The sequence below is a fragment of the Pinus tabuliformis genome, chromosome 8, assembly GCF_031772625.1.
Source record: "Pinus tabuliformis cultivar Carrire ecotype Pingquan chromosome 8, CPIR1, whole genome shotgun sequence".
Classification (NCBI taxonomy): Eukaryota; Viridiplantae; Streptophyta; class Pinopsida; order Pinales; family Pinaceae; genus Pinus; species Pinus tabuliformis.
In genome coordinates this window covers 387,916,814-387,934,963 of record NC_142294.1, presented here as the reverse complement: position 1 = coordinate 387,934,963, position 18,150 = coordinate 387,916,814, and the positions used below count along the sequence as shown (strand labels likewise).

Sequence of the window (18,150 nt, the reverse complement as noted above, 5' to 3'; positions counted from 1 at the left end):
TTGATGTTAAGTCATTGATGACAAACAATATCAGGTTCAAAGGAAGCTTGTTGAAATAAGATTGTTGAATAGTGGTTGTGTCAAGTTCAGGGGAGTTTGGTCAGTATAGCTATGTTAATGCATGTTGTTGCATAGCCCCGGCCCCCAATCGATCAAAGACGCAGGTAATATCTTTGCAGGGATTTCTGTTCCAGTTTCTTAGCTTGAATGTGAAAGCTACATACTGAGTTGGATAGTCCTCTCAGAGATCTTTCAAATGATATATGACACAAAAAATCCATGGATTAAAGCGGAAATTGAATATGAAGAGTATCTGTACACATGGCAGGTTTAAGCTGATCATACTGAATGACGTGGAGTCTGTGTGGACTGTGGGTCTCTTATCAGACCGCTCAGTTTGAAAAGTATTTTTGAATAACATTAACAAAGGAAGTCTAGTTCTACAAGATGAGCATAGTGTAAATATAAGGTAAATGGCAAAGTAAATGGCATAGGAAGGTCAACAGTCGAGATCCATATCTATGGGCAAGATCGACAGCCTCAATTTGCATCGTGAGTTCAACATATGTCGAAACTACAATATGGGAGTTTGCATGATGGATCCAACAATGGGCTTCGATTTGATCCATGTTAAATTTAGGTATGTTCTATGCTAGAGCAATTTATTTCAATTTTTACAGTTAGCTTAATATCTTTTCCAGATTAGCAATCACATCAGGATTCGGCATTAAAGTAAACTGCAGATAGAACATAAATATAAATCACAGAAGACAAGCCAAGACAAGAGGACACAAGATGCGGCGCTAGCCAAGGACAAACTCCAATGTGGGGAAACCCTTCGTCAATTCTTCTTATATGATCTTCAATAGTTCAGCAGAGAGAGAGAGATAGAACATATACATTAGAAGTCAACATTTTGACTTATCAAAATAAGAGCAGAGATCTTCTCTAAGAAGATGTCACATGAGGTAGCTGATCTGAACTTAGGTGAAGGCAGACTGCTTCAACAGATCCTCTAACGTGACTCCATCACCATACTGCACCTCATCATCATGCTGCATCCATCACTGTGCTGCACCCATTCACTGAGCTGCTCTTGTCACTGAGATGCAACCAGTCATGGTTGTACCCATCATGGTGCACTATGCTGCACCACTCACAATTGTACCCATACATGTTGCTGTACATACTGCCTCCACTATGCTGCAATCATTACAGTTGTACCTATACATGCTGTTGTGTATACTGCCTCCACTATGCTGCAATCATTACAGCTGTACCTATACATGCTGCTGTACATACTTTCATCATGCTGCTGCACTAACTGTCACCTACAGCCAACCAAAACAACTTTTTCCCTTAGCTTAAAACTGCCCACACAGACCTGCATCGTCCTTTCTTCAAATTCGGCCTAGCTGTAGCATTTAACAACCCTCCATGCAGTCACTAAGAAACCCTTGCTATGATGCTATGGCCTATGGCCTAGCACATAGCAACTCTGAAGTAAATGTCCTTAAAACAGTTACATAAACATCATTAACGCAGCAACACTAAGGAGCAGACTTCAACGCTTTCCTTTACTGTATAACTATGGCTTACCAAACATTCTTGAAGGCATGTCTATAGCAGCTTCCTTTATCACACAGTCACCTACAGAAAACATGCTATTTCCTTGCTGCGCTATAGGGCTACCTTTGTTGATTCATTGACAGTGGATGAATGCTCCCTTAGGACTGTGGATAAGGGCTGCTTCAGGGAGCATATTAGGGCCTTCATTAACAGCATATTAAGGCTCCTTCTGGACTGCATATAAGTATCTCTTGGACAACGTATTAGGACCTTTCGTAACTGCGGATTAGGGCCTTGACTTAGGGCCTATATTAGCTTTGTATAGAACCTCCTCTTAGCTGCGTATTAGGGCCCAGTTGCTGCAGAATAGGATCACTGTTTAGCTGCGAATAAGGGCTTAACAGACTGCGGATTAGGGCACCTGAGGACAGCGTATAAGGGCTTCTTTAACAGTGAATTAGGGCCACTCTTAACTGCAGATTAGAGCTCCCTCCTTGACTGTGTAGAGCCTTCGCTTTTGATTGTGCATTGATCTCGTATAGAACAGCAGTTAGGGCATCTCCTGTTAGGTCAGCGTTTAGACTTCTTCTCTCCTCCATGACAGTGTTAAGGTCTCTCTGAGAATGCGGATTAGGGCATGGCATATTCCCTTTGACTGTGTCTAGATGTTCCTCCTTTGACTGTGGCCAGACTGCTGCTAGGGCATCCTCCTTACTGTGGCTAGGGCATCATGAGACTTAGGCCAGCGTATACTCTTAGGATCTCTCCTTCCACCAAAACCCAAAGACAAGTGGAGAGGAAGAGATCACAAGAAGAGTGTGTGCAAATGACTTGCAAGCCACCCCTTTTTATACTAAAACGTTGAGCACAAGTGGGGTTTATTTGGTTGCTGGCCGACCTTGACGACTTGTCTTATAACACAAATAAATTCATAACTCTATGAATACTTATCGGAATCGGATGATCTTTAACTCAATCCTACACCTCTCGATGAGAGGGACCCAAGAAAAATATCAGCTGCCATTAATAAGATGACCCACATGGAGTTTGGCCCTAGTTGCCATTTTTAACAATCCAACGACCGTGAACTAATATCAGATGTCAACGTGTGCGAAGGGTAATGTGTAGCCCACAACACGATGTGATCCTATGGTGGAGAGAGGTTCAGATCAACGACTCAGATTTAATATCAGAATATGACCTAGGTGAAGGCTAATCAACAGTCTAGCATGCAACGAGATCTGACGGCTAATATTGTTTTGCTTTGATGGTCCAGATTCGATATTGGGCATCAACGTGCATCGAAGTTAAGGTGTAGTCCAATTCCCGATATGATCCAACGATGGAGAAGCTTTCAAATCAATGGTCCAGATCTAATATCATATGTCAACAAGCACATAAGTTAATGTGTAGACCAACACACGATGTGATCTGATGGTTGCAAGCAATGGTATTGGATGACATGGATCAACATTGGGCTTTCTACATGCTCAATCCTTAACTAGTAAAATTCATTCAATACTTTATTCCAATGCTGACAACAACTCATATGACATTAGGTAGCAGTGATGTGGTTTAAGCAATGACTTGGTAGTTTCAAGTGATGTCCTGTAATAGTGTCATAGCGATGGCGTGGCTTCACATGTGGCAGTGAGTGATGGAAAATGAGATGGAAACAAATACCCATGCCAGGTGGAAGTCAAGGGGGTTAATTCCTCGAGTTAAGCCTTAGATCTTGAAAAAATAATTAAAGAAGAATTTTGGACATTTGGGATGCGACAATTGTAAAATAAAAGACTATTAGCAAAATTGGAAAAATCAGATCTAGTAGTTAACAAGAGAATAATAATGGCTATATATGGTAGAACTATTGACTTGATCAGTGCAGAATTGAAGATTAAAAGGTAGGTACCACAGTCAAGAAGCAAGAACTTTTTATTTCAATGAGAACAAGAAGAAAAGGACACAACTATATAGCAAAGGGTGAACAGAGGCAGATATGGAACAATGGACAAAGGTGTAGAAGTCAAAGATCAGAGCGTATAGAAAAAAACAAAGTTGTGGGTGAGTCATGAAGTGGGCATGAAATCAAAGATTGCAAATTTGAAGCGTGAGATTCATGTTGCAGAAAAGAACTTAAGGGAAGATTGACCAAAAAAGAAGATTCTCAAGGAGATTTAATTGAATTAAAGAATAGAGGAAAGAATAATTAGTGGTAGAGCAAAGGATCATAGATCTGAACATTTGAGAGTCAAGTTGCAGATTTTTTTTATTATTAAAGAACACATTAGAGATCCAAATTTGTGAGGAGATTTAATTGAATCAAAGAAAGAATACATGGGTACTGTTGTCGCACAGATTGTCATGACAACGCTCAGATCGGGAGCTGTCACCCTGATCCCCGATCTCTCCGTTTAAGCCTGTCTTCTGCAGCTAAGGGGGTAGACCCTATGGGATAATGAATGACCAACTGGGGACCAGTTGGGTTGGGAGACACAAGGGGAAACAAGCACTAAATTGATTTTATTAAGTTAATAGACTAGTGCCTTATGAAATAGATGATTAAATGATTATTTATCAAATGCTGTAGAAGTATGAACTCATTAACAATTGTTTACTATCAAACAACTCAAACAAAGATTAACTTTTACCAAATGTGAGATAATCAATAAATTCTCAATGGCTTAATGATACTCCAGCAATTAAAATTCGACAGATTAAGTGCTTTAAGTAACCACGTAATTTTAACTAGAGATCACATTCATGTAGTTAATTTTCAAATGAACATTTAAGCATTGTTTAACCATATAAAGAAACGATAAATATTATTCCCACATCAAAATTTTGGCCTCAGCAGAAAAGATATATCGCAAACATAACAAATCCCTGAGCCAAGACTGAATCTGGCAAAAAATTTAAAATATTTTTATATTTTTTCAAATAAAACAAGACTAAAGACTAAATGAAACTTTAAATCAAAAATCTAAACTAAATTAAAAGAAACCTTTTTATTATTTTTATTTTTATTTTTTTATATTTTTTTTATATTTTATATTTTTTGTTTTTTTTTATTAATTTACTTTAAACAAAATTAAATCTAAACTAAATTTAATCAAAATCTAAACTAAAAGAAAAGAAACTCTTTATGCTTTTTATAATTTTGTAATTTTTATGATTTTTTTTTTTTTTTTTTTTTTTTTTTTTTTTTATGATTTTATATTTTATATTTTATATCTTTTTATTATTATTTTTTTTTAACTCAAACTGAAACAAAACCTAAAAGATAAAAAAAAAAATCTAATCCTAAACTAACCTAATCGATATAAGATCTAAATAAAAGAAATTTATTTTTTTGTTTTAGGTTAAATGAAAAACTAAAGAAAATAACTCAAATCTTAAACCTAACTCTAAGACTAAAGTAAAAATTTATTAAATCTAAAATTAGAAAATAATTAAAATCTATATTAAAAAAAGGGACTCTTTTTAAACTTTTTATTTTTATGATTCTGAATTCAAAATTTAAATAAAACAAAACCTAAAGGAAATAAAACTAAACAAAAATTATAATTCTAACTAAAAAAAAATACGCTACCTTACATATACGTAAAACCATAAAATCACAACGCAGAAAAATGGAAATCGAAGCTTGTTTGTGCGACTGATGCGTACAGGTGTTATGGCAGCGAAGGTAGGCCAGGAAGAGAGAGCGAAGGTGACTGCGTGAGGGCGCTGCTGTTTGGACGCTGCAGATTTTGACCACGCGTTTCCCTTTTTTTCTGGACAGGTTCTTATAGGCTTGCGCATATATATTTACGCATATCAAATCTTTGGTTTTGGCTGCTGCGTATACAGGTCTGCGGCTAAAAAAAAAATCGATGGAAGGAGGAATGTACGCAGGTAAGGAGACAACAAAAGGCTTGTAGGTGGATTGGCTGCTGTGCTAGTGAGGGAAGAGTGCCCATGTTTTGGGCAACTCGATGGCAGAAAGAGGTGACTGCGTGGAACAGCGTGAGGGGATGCGTAAAAGTTGGCTGCAGATTGGTTGATGGAAGAGTGAGTGCGTTTGAGGAGCAAGCTTGTGCAGGTTGGAGCTAAGATGAAGATGCAGAGGGCAGGATATGGCAACGTGCAAGCAGAAGCATATGCGTGGAGAGGGATATGTAAAGAATAGCAGAGCCAGGACTGTAGCAGCGTGACGGCTGAGAAGTATGGAGAGCGGAATAATTTGAGATCTTCTGGCTCAGATTTATCAATGAAATCCCTGCAGATTCTTCTTCAGATAAAAATCTGAAAACCCTGGATTGCAGAAATAACGCCCCTGCAAGAGATTGTTCTGATGCAATAGCAAGGAGCTGATCAAACCCTTGGACAGCAAAACAGCTTAGATAAACCTCGGAAATCTTCAGAAACCCTGCAACCTGTAATGGAAAAACAAACACCCAAAAATAATATGTGCAGAAAAGGAAACTAAAACCCTAAATCAGCTAAACCATTACAACATTTACAACTTTTCGACTCTTAAACAGCCAGATTTATCAATAATCAACAATAATATTTTCAAAATTTCAGATTTACTATGAGATACTTTAGAAAAACTCTCATGCATTCATAAAATAAACTTAAATGATAAACCCAGGATCGAAACTGGCTGGGCTCTGCAAGAAAATGCTTTGTGGGAGTTGGTTGGTTCAACCAAGAACTTCCCCAAATGCCCACTGATTTTCTCAGTAAGGGTTTCCTGAACAGCTCACTTCAACCATCAATAAAGAGAGAAAAACAGTACTAGATCCCAGATGCAATGGAGATACCTGCGATTATTTCAGAAATCCTAATACCATTCAAACCCTAGTAAGTGAACAAGATACCTATGTCGAACAATACTCTACATCAAGCTATTACTAATGGCTGGAAATAAAACTATGCAGAAAATAAAACAGCTCATAGCACTCCAGGAGAGTAACACCAGCAAGATTTCAACCCCAAAGTCTTTCTTTATTTGCACCAGAAAAAGTTTACAAGAGAGCTTTCTTCAGCACAAGACTCACAGATCGAATGATCTCAAATGACCCCTAGCACCCTATTTAAAGGAAAAATTCCCAACGGCTAGTTCGAGTGATCCATTTCAAAATGATCTCGACCGTCGATGAGGATCAAGATATCTTTTAATCTCATCCCCCGAATTTTAATAAATTGAAATTCTGCATTTATTTACTCAAAACTTTGATTTATTATTATTTTATTATTTTATTTTATTTTTCAAAATTATCTATATATATATATATATACTTTTTTTTAAATTTATTATCTTTATTTATTTTTTTTGTTTATTTATTTATTTATTTTATTTTTTTCAATTTTTATTTTTAAATGGATCCTCGAACTTAGCCTTTGGAAAAATCACCTAAGACCTAGGACTTAGGACTTATGAGGGGATTAAAACATTTTCTAACCCTCAAGACACTTTACATCATGACTTTTACAATTTTACATCTCAAGGGGGAAAACCCATTTGACATAGACCCTCATAGACCACCCAGTTCTGTGACACAACTATAATCTAGCAGATCAACATACTAGGATTCTCCTAAGATTCTAATGACAAAATTCATTCCGGCTTTGGGGTTAGGCTGAAGGAAAACTCTGCCGATCATGGATCGGTGAGACAAAAAACCTTCTGGAACGTAGATTATCACTAGAAAATTAGGTCCACCTAGGCAATTTACATACATGACTCAGCTTTGCTAAGATTATTTACAATTTACACATGCAGACTGGGTTTACAACATAATATGATCAAGATGACGATGACTGTCGAATGGCACAGACACATCAATCGAGCACTATCCCTTTTGCGAAGAAAAGGGGGTGTATTGCTATGGGAAGTTGACACGCAGTGGTCAACAGGTAAAAGAAAAGAGAAATTGATCAATGATTTGACAAACTGTATCACCAATATCTCAACAGAACAACTAATTATTTGAGTTTGAAAATTGATGAAAAAAGGATCTGAAAGGTTGTGCAAGTAGGTGCTTGGAGATCAAGGGGTTGGTGCCTGTAAAGATCAGGGGGTTGGCGCCTGTAAACAGTCGGAATCAGTGCTTACAACAAGTTGGTGCTTACGCAAATCAAGGGGGTTGGTACCTCCTACAAGTGGGTCCTTTCAAATCAGGGTGTTGGTGCTACCTTCTGGTTGGTGCCAGTAAATTTGATGTAATAACATATTGAAGCTTGTATTAAAGAACAAAAAACAAGATTTGTGGTTTTCTCCCTTTATTGGTTGCAACATAAACATTTGTCTCATGTGTGTTTGTTGTTTGATTTATGGTACTATGGTGGTATTCCTTGATTGTGCTGAAAAATGTGTAACTAGGTTTGGTCTTTATAAATATGAAAAGTACTTTTGATTCTTGTATATTGTAAAATGAAAGAAAAATTATTATTATTATTATTATTATTATTATTATGATTGGAGCATGGGTTTCATGGTCAAGGTCTTTTATTTTAGAGGTTAAGCACCCATTGAGTGCTTCTAGGATTTGTCCTAGGTCAAGAAGTCAAAAGAGTCATTGTCATAAGTTGAAGACCCCATCAAGCACATTGTAACTTGTAAAGAAAATTATTTTTTTCATTAAAAGTATCAAAATACCCTTCAAGACCAAGTCGGTTTGGCAGCTAGGAAGTCGACCTATTTTGAGGAGCCACGTCCACCTTTAGAAGCCTATATAAAGGAGGGAACTCGACCTCCTTGGAAGACATTCATTCACTCTCTCATCCAAGTGAAGAAGAAGAGCAAGAAGGCAATGAAGAAGGAAGAGGATGAAGAAGACTTGTTTTTGGGCTATTTCTCTCTCACACATGCGAAGGAAGGCTAGGGTTTCTGCTGCTGGACTAGGGTTTTTCTGTCGCTGGTTCGATCTTGAAGAAAGAAGAGAAATAAGGTTAGCGAAGGTCACATTAGGTCATCCTCAAGCACCAAAAGAAGGATAAATTCAAGCGAAGGTCTGAAGAAGCCTTGGGAGGCCATAATGCACGTGTGACAACAACTGCTACTGGGAGGGCCGAAAATTTCGGACCTGCAATAGAGGCCAAAATTCTGAAGCTAGGGGTCAAAGTTGTGTTGTTGGAAGAGATTTGATTGGGTTTGAATTGGACAAAGGAAGCACATCTTCCGGAAGGGTTGGACTTGGTCTTGGAGGGTATTGGTCTTGGTCTAGAGGTTTTGGAATTCGTCAATTGAAGAATCTATAAGAAGAGAAGAGATTTGTGGGTTTTCCTCTCAAGTGGAGAGGTTTTGGCCCTGGCTTGCAGCCTACATTCAGTGTTCTCATCTATTATTGTTCTTTTTGTTTTGATAATTTTTTGATGATACACAAACATAATAATTAGTGAAGAAGCTAATATGTAAGAAAAAGGAAAAAGACATCACAAGCAGTTATCAAGAAAAGAGAAATCATCCTAACTATTTCCCTATATATTTTTCAACATGGTTTCAGAGATAAGGTTGGCTAAAGTCATAATGAATATCTCTACTACATTGAAGAAGTTCCTAAAGAAGTGTACGAAGGTGGCAAGTCAACCCAAGAAGGGCATCAAAGAAGTATGGGATCTCTTATTTTCTTCTAAGAAGGAAGTGACCAAGACATCTAGAAAGGATGAAGGATTATTCTCAGCACTCACTGGCACATTTCCGTTGAAGAAAAGTGTAACTAGGTTCGCTATTTGTCAATATAATTTTGATCTTTGTACTTGTCAAGAAAAAGAAATATTATTTTTTATAAATTATATGAATGAATTTCTTGCTCATTCCATAGGTCTAGGAAAGTCAAAGAGTCAAAATTATGTTAAAGGGTTCTTCTTGAGCATTTATGTAATGTACATGGGTCAACCTAGTGTCAAGTAGCCCTCCAAGACAAGCACCATCCTCGAAAGCAGAAGACTGCCAACAACACAATGTGAAAGATAGTCAAGTCGGCTTCATAATATATAGAGATGACATGTCGGCTCAATAAATAGACACCACAGTTCACAATGACACGTCGGCTAATGTGGAAGACCAACCACTATATATACCCCATTAGGGTCTGCGTGCATAGAATAAGGGTACAAAACTCAAATCCTCTAAAATCTCGAATGGGTACAGTGACTCAGAAATTTCAAACAAGTGCAAGAGTTCAGATTTTTCGGATGGAAGGATCTCTGTGTTTTTCGCTGATGTTTTCAGCCTCCTCATAGTCTCAATAAAGCGCTGTCTAGGCATGCTAAAACACAGTCCCAGTCTTAGAATATATGCGGTGAAATACACTCTCGGCATACCTCTATCTCAAGCATACAATCTTGGTATATTTGTGAAGAAGAGGATCTTAAAGAATCACCCTCAGTCTCGACATACACTTAAGATGAAATTATATTCTGAACTTAGAAGTAACAATCACAAGCATGATGATGATCTCAAGTAACAGTCACAAACATGATGATGATCTTGGTTTATATATCTTAGCATAAAGATCTTGGTGATCGTACAGGAATACTCTCAATATACATACATATCTCGATATGGAACTCGTTGTTATGATGGCAATCTCAATGAGCAGTCATGGTGCAACAATGATGATCTTAGTAAAGCAGTAATGATGATGATGATCTCAGCAATAAGAAGAGGATTGGTGTCTTGGTCTTGGAGTGGCTTGATAGGTCAAGGGTCATGGTCTTGTATTCGTCAATTGGAATCTCTATAAGAAAAATTTTGAGTGGGTTTTCCTCTCCAAGAGGGAGATGTTTTGGCCCTAGCAGAAAGCCAACTTCTTGTGTTCTTGTCTCTTTGTTTTTGGTAGCTATTTGATGAAAGAAGAAACACACTCTAATAATGTCAACAAGAAGATTATGCTAACAGGAAAATTAAAATGCCTCACAAATAGTTATCATGCTAAGAAGAATCTTATTAATTCAATCTGCCCTAGATTCTTCAACATGGTATCAGAGCTAAGGTGTTGAAGTCAAATGAAGGGCAGCAAAAGAGACATACAAGGATTTGTCTTCAAGGACATCAAAGTAGGTTGAAAGGATTAAAGGAGCAAGTATACAACAAGAAGGTCTACAACAGTCATGGAGTATCAACTTCAGTAATTACAGTCATGCACTCAACTCATGCTCAGTTTGATGGAGTATATCAATGATCCTCACTTCTTGATCACTGAACTTTCTCCATGCCATAAAAGATAGTCTCAGGTATATATATATATATATATTTTGCAGAAGTAATCCAAGGAATACCTCTCACAATCCATGATTACATCACTGTCTCAGTATAGTTAACTGTTATTATGTCAAGGTAGTTTCGATGATGAGATAGTCTATCTATACAAGGCTACCCACGGTTTAGTTATGTTCTTCATTGACAAGTTTGGGCTCTCAATACATTGCCTCTCTACACAACACACATAGACATCACTGTGCAGTGCCATATCAATATACTTGTCACAGTCTCGAATTTTGTCTATGATTATGATCTCAATAGCATGGTGCTCGGATCAGAACATAGTATCACTAACATGTCAACAATATGTTGAAGTCAAAAGTACCTTAAAATGAATTGGGAAGGTCGTGAAGCAGTCTCGGTGATGTCAAGACCACTGATGTCATGGTGCTAGAAGGCCTCCAAGGAAGTCGTGATGAAAGGATACTAATGATGGGCAGCTCAAGCAAAAGAAGCATCAAGGTGAAGATCTCCTCTTCACACACCAAGTAAGTATCTTTCAATTTTATAATCAGATTTGGTTAAATGATTTCATGATTGCAAGGGGATTTATAAATCAGTTAGATAATCGAAAGTCCTTGCATAGAATAAGGAGGATTGTCATAATCCTCATAGAAAAGAGAAATCATTGATATCTATGAAAAGGTCTATGAAGGTCAAGCATTGTTTGAATCCATCAAGAGATTCATAGGATTCATATGATATCACTCAAAAGTCCTCTCATACCTAAATAGAAGAAGAGGAGACATAAAGAGAGATATATGAAATGCTAGATATACTCTCGGAAATTAAAGTAAAGAAGGTCACTTAGACCTATACAATAGTAAAGGTATCAAAGAATGAAGGAATAACTTCATGAAGATCTAGGAAAGATGATAAGAAGGTAGTCATCATTGATGAGCAAGGTAACAAATATCAATGAACAAAGAAGGTTACCTCACCCGACAATTTGTGGTCTCTATGCTAGATAGAGAAAGACAAGTTGCAACCTATAGTATTAAAGGATAAAAGAATTCAACCATGTGCAGAAAGGAAAGGCAAGGTTCATCCTCAAGAAAAGACAAAAATAAGTATAGTTAAGATTCAATGCTATAGAAAGATTTTGGAAGCTCATATCACTGAAAGATGGAGGAAGCTGAAGAAAAGGGCCAAGGAAAGAGTGAGTAACAAATCTCTCCTATGAGTAAGATAGTATCCCTCACAAAAGGGTCCTATCATAAGCTCCTAAGTCTTGTGTTATAAGATATGACAATGATAATAAGATGCATCATGGCATCATGGAAGCATTAGAAACAATAGCTTGTAACAACTCCATAAGGATCATGAAGGACAAAAATCCATGGTAGACAACATGTAGGATATATAGCTCTTGGGAACCTCAATGGACATTGAAGGAAAGAAAGGAGTCATCTAAGGCTCACCATACATCAAGTCAAAAAGGAAACATCTTCCAGTGGGGATATAAAAGATCCTCAAAATTCTTTGATGGAATCCTCATTGTAGGGTTCACTAATCTAGAGAGGAAGCAAGTGTTTCAACAAGAACTCCAACATATGGAATCCATGAGATGATGATATGACATGAAGCAGATCAAGGGATTGAAGATCTTTTCAATCAAGGAAGCTGTTGGAAGAAGCCTCGATGACCTGAAGGTAAAATAAGGTATGTATGCTTGTGTTTAATATTATAATGTCATGTCGTATGGTTGCAGGTAATATGGATCTTTGCTTCTATCTTAAGAAGCATGATCAAGAGAAAAAGGATCTCTTCCTCTGAAAAGATGCAGGAAGGCATAAGTCACACTAGATGAAATCAACATAATATGTCCTCATATGAAGTATGAGGTGATTGACTACAATAAAGAAACTTTGATTGAAATCTATGGAATGTGTGAGGAAGGAAGAGATCGTGAGATATGCAACCATGATGAAGGCAATCAACATCCAAAAGACCAAGAAGATTTGACTAGGAAACCTCCCAGAAAGATATGAAGGCTCTAATGAAAGTCTGAAGAGAATGGAGACCCTTGATAATGGATATCTTTGGGAGATGTGACAATATGTGCGCAGGATGCTAATACCTACAAGAAGATTTCATGATAAAAATCCATCTCGTAAGGTATGATTTAATTTAATATAATGTTTTAATTTCTTGAATAATATCTGGATGAGTTCATGTAGGGCTTCTAGAACAGGACTTGTAAGTACAAGTGCAACAACATTCATGCAATGGATGGAAACCCCTGAAAGAAGCATGGAGAGAAAATAAGTAGCTATCTGAAGAAGGTTCCAGAGATGTACTAAGAAGGCCACTTTCCATGAAGAAAGGAATGACATGACGAAATAAGAAGGAAAGTGATCGATGGTTGTTTCCCTACAAGGAAGAAACTCAACTAGATTTCATGACATCAAGGAGAGAAGTTGATCAAGCAGCTGGAGGACCCACAAAGAAAAAGTTGTTGATATATAGAAGAGTCCCTAACTAAGAGGGAGCTCTGATAGGTCCTTGATCAAGACTCAAGAGGGAGTTTGAATTAAGATCACCCCTGATTACAAAGGAGTGACAATTGTGTTTTTCCATGTCATGTGTCATGCACTAGACTAGGACTAACAGCCGTAAGTCTAGATGAAGGCCATGAATGGAAATGTAGACACATGATAGACACAACATTCTTGTCTTCACTTGGGAAGAAATAATGGGAGGATTGGGTAATCATCTGGCATCTGATACTCTTTGAGGATGTGTAGGGCATCCAAGATAAGAGTAGGCAAGAGGATCGATATTCTTTGAGGGCTGGGAACCCAAGATAAGAATAGTCCTAGAAGGTCATACTCAGTGAACACCCGGGTGGGTATGTACCTTGAGAGACAATGATGAAGGTGTCTATAAATCATTGGTCTCGCCAGCATTGTAGCTCATGGTCTCGTGGAGAGATGGAGTTGTTAGTCAAGGTCTTGCACTATGACAATGCTGATTGATATGATGCTATACAGATGGGATTACCAATCTGATTCTTCTTATGAGAAATTCTTCAGATTGAGAATAACCAAGTACCATTGTAAATACCTCCCTAGTTAAGAGGGAGTGTTGAAGAAAAATGTAACTAGATTCAATATTTTTCAATATAATTTTGATCTTTGTACTTGTCAAGAAAAAAAAATAGTATTTTTTATAAATTATATGAATGAGTTTCTTGCTCATTCCATAGGTCTAGGAAAGTCAAAGAGTCAAAATTATGTTAAAGAGCTCTTCTTGAGTATTTATGTAATGTACATGGGTCAACCTAGTGTCAAGTATCCCTCCAAGACAAGCACCATCCTCGAAAGAAGAACACTACCAGCAACAAAATGTGAAAGATAGTCAAGTCGGCTTCATAATATATAGAGATGACATGTCGGCTGAATAAATAGACACCACGCTTCACAATGACATGTCGGCTAATATGGAAGACGAACCACTATATATACCCCATTAGGGTCTGCGCAAAACAAGGGTACAGAACTCGGATCCTCTAAAATCTCAGATGGGTACAGTGACTCAGAAATTTCGGATAAGTGCAGGAGTTCAGGTTTTTCGGATGGAAGGATCTTTGTGTTTTTCGGTGATGTTTCAGCCTCCTCACAGTCTCAATAAAGCACTGTCTAGGCATGCTAAAACACAGTCCCAGTCTTAGAATATATGCGGTGAAATACACTCTAGGCATACCTCTGTCTCAAGCATACAGTCTTGGTATTTTTGTGAAGAAGAGGATCTTAAAGAATCACCCTCAGTCTCAGCATACACTTAAGATGCAATTATATTCCGAACTTAGAAGTAACAGTCACAAGCATGATGATGATCTCGATATATATATCTTAGCATAAAGATCTCGGTGATCCTAAAGGAATACTCCCAATATACATACATATCTCGATATGGACCTCGTTGTTATGATGGTGATCTCAATGAGCAGTCATGGTGCAGCAATGATAATCTTGGTAAAGAAGTAATGATGATGATGATCTCAGCAATAAGAAGAGGATTGGTGTCTTGGTCTTGGAGTGGCTTGATAGGTCAAGGGTCATGGTCTTGGTATTCGTCAATTGGAATCTATATAAGAAGAATCTTGAGCGGGTTTTCCTCTCCAAGAGGGAGAGGTTTTGGCCCTGGCAGAAAGCCAACTTCTTGTGTTCTTGTCTCTTTGTTTTTGGTAGCTATTTTATGAAATAAGAAACACACACTCTCATAATGTCAACAAGAAGATTGTGCTAACAGGAAAATTAAAATGCCTCACAAATAGTTATCATGCTAAGAAGAATCTCATTAATTCAATCTACCCTAGATTCTTCAACAATTTCAAGATGAGAATATTTGGGTGATCAACAACAAAGCATCAAGGAATATGACTGGTCAACGTAAGCAATTGAAGACATTATCAAAAGGGAAGTCCTCTTACTCCATAGAACTTGATGATAATAAAAGCTACCCTATAAGAAGAATTGGATCAAGTTTGATTGAGCTGGAAAATGGTGGAAACATTCATCTCAACAATATCTTATTTGTTCCAGGTTTGCACAAGGATTTACTTTCCATTTCATGCTTAGAGGACAAGGGTGATCGAGTTGCATTCATTGATGGAAAGGTTGTAGTACGGGGTAAAAACTCAAGCATAAAAGATGCTAGAATGATTGGCATTCGTGAAGGAAGACTCTATAGATTGATAACTCCCCTTGCTGAAGCTTTGGTTCACATTGAAGTTAGCCCTTGTGAACTTTGGAACAGAAGATTTGGTCATCTCCACTAAAAAATCTTACCAACCCTAAATACCATAGTAAATGGCATCCCTGAACTGAAAGAAGATCATGAAGGAGTTTGCAAGGGATGTGCATGTTGATTTTTGGTAGCATTGGATGTGCTCTAGCCATGAAAATTGGTGGAGAGGCTCAGGCCCATGAGATCTCCAAGACCCAGAAATCGTTTGGAGAAATTCCCCCCGGATGAGGAGATATTAAAATAATTAATATTTTTAATGGGGTTCCCAAGTCTAAACTTAGGAAAATTAAAATATTAATATGTGTTAATATAAAATGGGTGAGAAAGTTCTAAGATACGAGGATCAAGCCAGATCTAATCTTAGTCGTTGATTAGGAACTGAATCTTGGTTGTTGAATCGTCAACAAGAAAAGTATAAGAAGAGGCTTGAGGGTCAGTTGGAGACACACCAAGACACCAAGAAAGATTAGTCAGTTCGATTTTCTGGGGCGAGGTTTTCTGTAATATTACGTTTCCGAGTTATTCCCTAAACCCCAGTAAAATCCAACCAAATACGTATAAATGATATAATAACCAGGAAGCTCAAAGTGATGAAAATAACAATGGTGCAACATATAACAATATAACCATGCGATATAAGCAGATAATCAAGAAATGCAGAGAGAAATTCTAAGCCATTTTATAATACTGAGTAATAGAATGAGTACAGGAGGTGATCAGAAAGATGGCACCTCGACTTGCACAAGGCAAGTGAAGAAATACACTCAGAATAGCAAAGGAATGGCCTCTCTCTAAACTGTGTCCAAACTGCTCGAGAGCTGTCGTGCTGCTGCTGCTGCTGGAAATCAAATGAGGATTTGGGGCCGTTCCCCTCCTCAGAAAATGCTGAAACTATGGAATTGGATTCTACTCAAGAAACCCAGAAAAACCCATAAAGCTTTTCTAAAATGGCCGACCCCCAAAAATCGCCCCCTTGAGGACCAACGCAATCCAGTGTTGTGAAAATCGTGATAAAATCACGATAAATTGAAATTATGGCGATTTTTTCACTTTCCCGATTTTATCGCGATTATTATAGGAAATTATCACCGAGAAATTTTTTTTGCCGATTTTTTTGAAATTATCGCGATAATTTCGAATTTATCGCGATAAAAATTGAAATAATCGTGGGGCTTCGTGGCAACGGGGTTTTATAACGTTTTTTTGATTTTTTTATGAGTTCATTTGGACAGTCGCACGCGGAGGGCAGAGGAGAGCTGGGAGACCAAGCTGGAGAGGGTTTGAAGCTAATTCTAAGTGCTTAGAGGAGAAAATCAAGAGGAGACCACCGATTTCTCCATAGAAACGGTATGTGGATTATTTTTTTTTTGTTTTCATTGTTTAAAAACATTGTTTTTGGTTGGGTAACTTGGTATGGGCACCATTTTTTTTTGTTTTCATTGTTTTTAAAGATTGTTTTTGTATTTCTTCATTGTTTTTGGTTGGCTAACTTGGTATGACTATGGGAACCAATTTTTTTTTTGTTTTCATTGTTTTTAAACATTGTTTATGTTTTTTTCATTGTTTTTGCCATTTGGTTGGGTAACTTGGGTTTGGAATGGTTGGGTAACTTGTGTTTGAACTTTGGAATGGTTGTTTTAGGTTGGGTAACTTGGGTTTTTATTGTACAATGTAAAAATTAAAAATTAAAATACTAAATTGTAAGTATGGGGGATTTACGCAGTGCATTATATTAGATATCATTTTTGGGATTCAACTGCGTTAAGTAAGTCATTCAAACGTATGACCATTTCCATGAGAGGTAGTCGTAACTGACTAATTTCTCATGATTTTTGAATAGTTCACTTAGCACTCATTGCATCGGGTGATGCTCACAGGGGTGAAGAAGTGGGATTGAAACTAATGAAATGTGGAGAACGAATCACATAGCATCAATCATCACTTCCGGGGCTTGCACCCGGTAACCAGGACTTCCCAGGAGGTCACCCATCCCAGAACTCCTCTGGCTCAAGCGCGCTTAACTGTGGAGTTTTTCCCACAATCAAGCCCACTTAGCTTGCTACCCCATTTGTAAATTTGTAACTTGTAATTTTGTAAATGCTAAATTGTAATCCTTATTTTCCCATAGGTTCACAACTGCACCAAAACACCATTCAAGACTTCAAGTTTGCAACTTCAAAGTTCAAAAACAAACATGCCAAGGAAATTGGATCCTTTCTGGGAATATGGTGTACCTGATTCTCCGAATGATAGACTAAACTTGAGTTGCAAGTTGTGTGGCCACCCTATGTCGGGGCGGTGTACAAGTTGAAGTTTCACCTTGCAAAAATCCCTGGAAAAGATGTGGGGCCTTGTAAAAATACAACTCCTGAACTTATCCAAAGAGCCCTGAGAGCATTGGAAAATTTAGAGCAAACTAGAGAGGTCGAAGAAGAACTCAAAAGGCAACTTAAAAGGTCAGCTGAAGGAAGTGGGCCAAGTGGCACTGGTTCTACTGCAACATCAACCAATCCGATAGCTGCCACATCATTTTTGGTTCCTTGAACCACACCTGGTTCACAGCCATCTGTCGGTTC

General features: G+C 37.6%; 1 protein-coding gene across 4 annotated transcripts in view; it reads left to right on the top strand.

Annotated features, from left to right (window-relative positions):
• LOC149235718 (ribose-phosphate pyrophosphokinase 1-like) overlaps positions 1-18,150 on the top strand; it is a 407,512-nt gene that overhangs the window by 290,501 nt on the left and 98,861 nt on the right. The window lies entirely within an intron of this gene.